The sequence below is a fragment of the Chiloscyllium punctatum genome, chromosome 37, assembly GCF_047496795.1.
Source record: "Chiloscyllium punctatum isolate Juve2018m chromosome 37, sChiPun1.3, whole genome shotgun sequence".
NCBI classification, from domain to species: Eukaryota; Metazoa; Chordata; class Chondrichthyes; order Orectolobiformes; family Hemiscylliidae; genus Chiloscyllium; species Chiloscyllium punctatum.
In genome coordinates this window covers 54,871,541-54,879,567 of record NC_092775.1, presented here as the reverse complement: position 1 = coordinate 54,879,567, position 8,027 = coordinate 54,871,541, and positions in this window count along the sequence as shown.

Here is an 8,027-nt window from a genome sequence, read left to right as displayed (position 1 = left end):
GCACCCTCTCCAAAGCTTCCACATCTTTCCTAAAGTGAGGCGACCAGAACTGCACACAGTACTCCAACTGTGGCCTAACCAAAGTCCTGTACAGCTGCAACATCACTTCACGACTCTTGAATTCAATCCCTCTGCTAATGAATGATAATACTCCATAGGCCTTCTTACAAACTCTATCCACCTGAGTGGCAACTTTCAAAGATCTATGTACATCGACCCCAAGATCCCTCTGTTCCTCCACCTGACTAAGAACCCTACCATTAACCCTGTATTCCGCATTCTTATTTGTTCTTCCAAAATGGACAACCTCACACTTGGCAGGGTTGTACTCATATCTGTTGTACTCACAGCTCAGCCTCCCACCCACCTTTGTGACATCCACAAATTTGGGGATATTATATGTAGTTCTTCATCTAAATCATTAATATATCTTGTGAATAGCTGGGTCCTAGTACTGGTCCCTGCGGTACCCACCTAGTTACTCACTGCCTCTTGGAAAAAGACTCGTTTATTCCTAATCTTTGTTTCCCACCTGCCAACAGTTTTCTCTGCATCTCAATACCTACATGCATTTTAATCCAGTCCATGCATTTTAATTTTACACACTAATTTCTTATGTGGGACTTTGCTGAAAGGTTTCTGCAAGTCTAATTAAACCAAATCCCTCTTATCAATTCTACCAGTTACATCCTTGAAGAATTCCAGTCAATTTGCATTATTTCTCTTTCATAAATCCATGCTGACTGTCTGATCCTATCACTGTTTACCAAATGCTCAGCTATTAATTATTTTTAATGGACTCCAGTATTTTCCCCACTACTGACTCACGCTGACTGCTCAAGAATTCCACATTTTCTCTCTGCTACCCTTCTTAAAAATAGGGGTTAGCACCTGTCCAATCTGTAGAAACAGCTCCAGAGTCTATAGAATCTTGGAAGATGACCACTATTTCCAGGGCCATTTCCTTAAGTACGCTGGCATGTAAATTATAAGGGCCTGGGGATTTATCGCATTTCAATCTCATTAATTTCCCCAACACCATTTCTCTGCCAATACTGATTTCCTTCAGTTCCTTCCTCATTCAAAACCCTGTGTTCCCAAAATTGCTGATATGTTATTTGTGTCTTCTTTTGTAAACACAGAACCAAAGTATGGTGTATTGAGTTGATCAGCGATTTTGTTTTGTTTCCTGTTATAAACTCCCCTATTTCTAACTGTAAGGCCCTGTGTTTGTTTCACCAAGCTTTTCCTCTTTACAGTCAGTTCTTGTATTCCTGCAAATTTACTCTGGTATTCGAACTCTAAACTGCCCCCAAGCCTCATCCAGGCACAATGCAATGCCATCCATACTCTCAAGACCAACATTGTCATCAAACCAACAGATAAAGGAGGAGCCATTGTCATTCAGAATAGAGTGGACTACTGCAAGGAAGTGACCAACAACTGAACAAACAGGAACACTACAAGCAACTACTGGCTGATCTGAGCAAAGAACATGCCCGTGAACTCAACAGAATGATCGAGACTCTTGATCCAGTCCTTCAGAGTACCCTACGCACTCTCATCCCATGTATTTCTTGTGTAGGGGACTTCTACTGCCTTCTGAAGATACACAAAGCCAACACATCATATCAAGCAATTGGACCCTGTGTGAGAACCTCTCTGGCTATGTTGAGGGAATTTTGAAACCCATTATAGAGGGGACCCCCAGCTTCTGTCACGACACTATGGATTTCTTACAGAAGCTCAAAAACCACCGACCAGGAACATGCATCGTCACAATAGATGTTTCAGCAATCTACACCAGTATCCCCAGGACAATGGCATCACTGCAACAGCCACAGTACTCAACACCGCCAACTGCCAATCTCCAGGCATCATCCTACAACTCATCTGCTTCATCCTTGACCACAATATCTTCACCTCTGACAACCAGTTCTTCATCCAGCCATAAGGAACAGCCATGGGGACCAAACATACACACCAATATGCCAACATTTTCATGCACAAGCTCAAACAAGATTTCTTTGCTACTCAAGACCTCCGGCCAATGCTGTACACCAGGTACATTGATGACATTTTTGTCCTTTGGACTCATGGCAAGGAATCACTGAAACAATTACACAGTGGTATCAACAGATTTCATCCCACCATCAGACTGACTGCTCTTAAAAGTCAGGTTGCACCTATTTTTGCTCACATTAATATTTCTGTGAAGTACTGTGAAGTTAGGTTGGAACAAAAACCTAGGTGGTGTCTTTGTAGCTTATCACTGCATTCAAGAATGACAACTCTTTGGAATCATTCTTATTCTTGGACACACATTGAAGAAATTGGGATTGTTCACGATGGAAAGAAGAGGAGGATACTTGATAGAGGTTTGCAAAATCATGAGCAAGCTGGACAGAATGGATAGGAAGAAACTGTTCCCACTCATAAAAGAAAAATGAACAGAAGAGGGCATAGATTGAAAAGATGTATAAATGAAGCAAGGTTGATGTTAGAGAAAAGTTTTTTTACACACACTGAGTAGTAAGGGGATGGATTGCGTTACCTAGAAAGGCAGGTGAAGGCAGGTTCAACTGAGGCAGTCAAGAGGAAATTGGATGATTATTTGGATAAAAAAGGTGCACAGGGATACGGGGAATAGGCAAGAGTTTGGCATAATGTAACAGAACCAGTGCAGGCATGATGGGCATAATGGTCTCTTCTGTACTGTAATGACCATATATAGCTTTCAGCCAAAATCATTCACATTTCCTTTATCTGACATACATTTCTACAGGTATTCAAAAACGGGAATGAGTAAGTAGGGTGTCTTTATAGTGTTTTGGTGTTTATAGAAAGTGAATTGGGAGTTCAAAGTCGATAATAACTGTGGTTAGGTTGCACGTGGTTTCTTTGTCAGAGGAATTGTAAACACACAGATTCCAATGTGCCTGGTTTAACTGGATCTTAGGGGCAATTTGATTATAACTAACAGATACTGCCTCGGTTAAAAGGCTTTTATGTTAACAACTTATACAATGAAAGGGGAGTGGCAGTTCTCCCAGCTCAGATTTTCTCTAGTTTGGTTTTAGCAGTCTGGCTGTTCAGGGCTGCTGGTCAGTTTTTTGAGGCTGCTGGTCAATCAAACAGTTCCATGCTGATCCTCTCTCTCTCTCTCTCTCTGATATCTCTCCTCTAAGAAACTATGCTTGACTTTTCCTTTTTGCCAAGGTTGTGTTTATAAGGATTTTGCAAGCATTTGGAACAGCATCATTAAGTTGGGATAGTTGTTGGGTTTTCAGATGGATTAAGTTGTTCAGTATTCTGTTTGCTTTTGTTTGTGCTACATTTGTTACTCTGTCAATAAATTCTGTTTTGTTTAAAACTGAGTGGTTAGACCAGCTGCATTACTCCTGGTACATACACCTTACACCTGCTTAAAACAACTAGAAAAAGTAGGGTCTGGGCTAACGTCTTGAAATGTTTTGCGGGGGGCTAGCCTGCTCTATAACATAAGAAAATGGCAAAAGAAATAAGCAAATATTTGGTTGATAATCTCTGGCTGGAGGTTCTGTAGCCTTAGCAGGGCCAGAGTCACGTAATGCCACAGCTTGGATTAGAACTGTCCTGAAGGAAGTTGGAGCCTGTACTTCAAGTGAATCTGGGATTTTGTATGGGCCAGCCTGGCAGACCAAGCACTGTAGAAGAGAAAGGTGTAGGGTTGAGATTTAGAAGGTAGGAGAGTGTTCAAGGTGGATGATCTGATTTAAGATTAAGTGCCACCAATGGGTAGGAGGGTCATCCCAAAGGAGGTAACTCCTCCTTCCTGCTCAAAAGCAATCAACACAGGGAAAGATTGCTCCTGCAGGTTGGTGAATCTAAAACACAGCGACTCGGTCTAAAGGGGCTAATCACTTAGAGTCACACAACATAGACGAGACCCTTTGGCCCATTGGGTCTGTGTTGACCGGTCTGCACAAGTGAGATAAATTGAGATAACCTCCTGCCTTTCATCTTACAATTATGCCCCCTTGTTATTGATTTTTCAAGTAAGGGAAACAGTTACTTCCTTTCCTCCCTGTCCATGCCCCTCGTAATCTTATACACTTCAACCAGGACACCCCTCAGCCTGAAACAATAACCGAAGTTACTGGAAAAACACAGCAGGTCTGGCATCATCTGTGGAAAGAAACCAAAGTTAACATTTCAGGTTCAGTGACTATTCTTTGGAATTAGGTCTCAGAACTTTAACTCTCAGGGTAACTCCACAGATGGTTATATAGACCAACGTGCCACAATGGTCGTGGAAAGGTCTGGGGTGGGATCAGGAGTGGGAGAAGATTCTCCAGAATACTGTGCGGGGAATGTGGGGGTGGGGGCGGGGGTGTGGAGACTCTCCTGAGTTGGCGGAGATGGGGACCTGGTGAGAAGGGGATGGAAACTCTGCTCTGTGCGTGTGTGTTTATATGTGTATGTGTGTGTGTGTGTGTGTGTGTGTGGAGGGGGTGTTCTAGAGTCTCACCCCTATGCTCAAGTACCTGGGTGGGGGGTGAGCAGAGTGATTGAAGATGCCCCTGTTTGTGGAGACCCATATAAAATCCCAGGTTCATAGAGTGATAGTCATAGAGATGTACAGCATGGAAGCAGACCCTTTGTTCCAAACTGTCCATGCTGATCAGATATCCCAACCCAATCGAGTCCCACCTGCCAGCACCCGGCCCATACTCCTTCAAACCCTTCCTATTCATATACCCATACAAATGCCTCTTAAAAGCTGCAATTGTACCAGACTCCACCACTTCCTCTGGCAGCTCATTCCATACACCTACCACCCTCTGTTTGAAAAAGTTGCCCCTTAGGTCTCTTTTATATCTTTCCCCTCTCACCCTAAATCTATGCACTCTAGTTCTGGACTAACCGACCCCAGGTAAAAGACTTGGCCTATTTACCCTTTCCATGCCCCTCATAATTTTGTAAACCTCTATAAGGTCACCCTTCAGCCTCCAACGCTCCAGGGAAAACAGCCCCAGCCTGTTCAGCCTCTCCCTATCGCTCAAATCCTCCAAACCTGGCAACATCCTTGTAGATCTTTTTTGAACCCTCTCAAGTTTCACAACATCTTTCCGATAGGAAGGAGACCAGAATTGCATGCAATATTCCAAAAATGGCCTAACCAATGTCCTGTACAGCCGCAACATGACCTTCCAACTCCTGTACTCAATGACTGCAGATGCTGGAAACCATATTCTGGAGTAGAATGGTGCTGGAAAAGCACAGCAGTTCAGGCAGCATCCGAAGAGCAGTAAAATCAACGTTTCAGGCAAAAGCCCTTCATCAGGAATACAGGCAGAGTGCCTGAAGGGTGGAGAGATAAATGAGAGGAGGGTGGGGGTGGGGAGAAAGTAGCATAGAGTTGAAGAGCTTCAGGGCAGAGGAAATGACCTGGGAGTTGCAGTGGGATAGGGACTCCCTGAGATTCTTGTAGAGAGAGGAGGAAATCTTCTTCAAGGCAGGCATCCTTGCAAGAGCATTCGCAGTAGGGTTCAAATCAACTAGGTAAAAACAATGACTGCAGATGCTGGAAACCAGATTACTGCTCCTCGGATGCTGCCTGAACCGCTGTGCTTTTCCAGCACCACTCTGCTCCAGAATCCTGTACTGGATTAGTGGTGCTGGAAGAGCACAGCAGTTCAGGCAGCATCCAATGAGCAGCGAAATCGACGTTTCGGGCAAAAGCCCTTCATCAGGAATAAAGGCAGTGAGCCTGAAGCATGGAGAGATAAGCTAGAGGAGGGTGGGGGTGGGGAGAAAGTAGCATAGAGTTGAAGAGCTTCAGGGCAGAGGAAATGACCTGGGAGTTGCAGTGGGATAGGGACTCCCTGAGATTCTTGTAGAGAGAGGAGGAAATCTTCTTCAAGGCAGGCATCCTTGCAAGAGCATTCGCAGTAGGGTTCAAATCAACTAGGTAAAAACAATGACTGCAGATGCTGGAAACCAGATTACTGCTCCTCGGATGCTGCCTGAACCGCTGTGCTTTTCCAGCACCACTCTGCTCCAGAATCCTGTACTGGATTAGTGGTGCTGGAAGAGCACAGCAGTTCAGGCAGCATCCAATGAGCAGCGAAATCGACGTTTCGGGCAAAAGCCCTTCATCAGGAATAAAGGCAGTGAGCCTGAAGCATGGAGAGATAAGCTAGAGGAGGGTGGGGGTGGGGAGAGAGTAGCATAGAGTACAATGGGTGAGTGGGGGAGGAGATGAAGGTGATAGGTCAAGGAGGAGAGGGTGGAGTGGATAGGTGGAAAAGGAGATAGGCAGGTTCGACAAGTCCGGACAAGTCAAGGAGACAGTGCTGAGCTGGAAGTTTGAAACTAGGATGAGGTGGGGGAAGGGGAAATGAGGAAGCTATTGAAGTCCACATTGATGCCCTGGGGTTGACTATCTCTCCATGCTTCAGGCTCACTGCCTTTATTCCTGATGAAGGGCTTTTGCCCGAAACGTCGATTTCGCTGCTCGTTGGATGCTGCCTGAACTGCTGTGCTCTTCCAGCACCACTAATCCAGTATTTGCTTTCCAGCATCTGCAGTCATTGTTTTTACCTCCAGAATCCTGTACTCAATACTCTGACCAATAAAGGAAAGCATACCAAACGCCTTCTTCATTATCCTATCTACCTGCGACTCCACTTTCAAGGAGCTATGAACCTGCACTCCAAGGTCTCTTTGTTCAGCAACACTCCCTAGGACCTTACCATTAAATATATAAGGAGAAAGTGAAGACATGAGATGCTGGAGATCAGACCTTAAAAATGTGTTGCTGGAAAAGCGCAGCAGGTCAGGCAGCATCAAAGGAACAGGAGAATCGATGTTTCACGCAGAAGCCCATTGGCCCATCTGGTCAAGGATTCACTTGAAGTACAGGCTTCAACTTCCTTCAGGCCTGTTTCTAATCCCAGCTGTGGCAATACGTGATTCTGGCACTGCTAAGGCTACAGAACGTCCAGCCATAGATTGTCAAAAGGGAGTGTGCAGACTGCCCTGAGTGGGTGGGAGTGTGAAGACAGCTCTGTGAGTGTATGAAGGGAGGTGGAGCAGGTGGAGATGGCTGTGTGTGTGTTTGGGCGTGGACTGTCTTAACTGTAGGTGTGTGTGTGTGTTGGATGTTTGTGGGGCTTTAGGTTTGAGTTGGCTGTGTGTGTGAGGTGGGGGGTGTGTGAGTGTTTAGAGTGGTGTGTTTGTGGGTGGTAAGGGTTTGCGAGGGAGGGAATGGTCTAGTAGTATTAGTGCTGGACTGTTAATCTAGAGACACATGTAATGTTAACAGCAGATGGTGGAATTTGAAATTAAAAAAATCTGGAATTATGAGTCTAATGATGACTGTTAATCCATTGTCAATTGTTGGGAAAGCCAATCTGGTACAATCATGCCCTTTATGGAAGGAAACTGCCATTCTTACCTGGTCAGACCAGTCCCACAGCAATGTGGCTGACTCTTAACTGGATTGGCCGTGGACACCATTGTCCTGCGAATAAATTTTTAAGAAGTGGAATGGGGGTGACAGGTGTGTAGTTGGTATGTGAGGGAGTGGGCTAGGGTGTGTGGTGGTGAGGAGCTTGAGGAGGGGTATGTATGGAATGTGGGTGGCTTTGGTGGGGGGGGGGGGGGGTTGTGAGTGGATATGTTGTATGTGTGCGTATGGGAACATGTGTCCATATAGGGAAGGAGGTTGGGGTGGGGGAGGGGACTGGAGTTTGGTCCTGTGGGTATGGGAGTTATATGTTGATGTATGTGTCAGTGGAGTGCAATGTGTGTGGGGGGTGGGGGCTGGGGTTTGGTGCTGTGGGTATGGGAGTTATATGTTGATGTGTGTCGGTGGAGTGTAGGGTGTGGGGACTGGGGTTTGGTGTTGTGGATGTGAGAGTTATAGGTTGATATATGTGTCGGGGAATTCTGGTGTGAGTTGGGGCTGGGGGCTGGGATTTGGTGCTGTGGGTATGGGAGTTACATGTTGATGTGTCAGTGGAGAGCAATGTGTGTAGGGG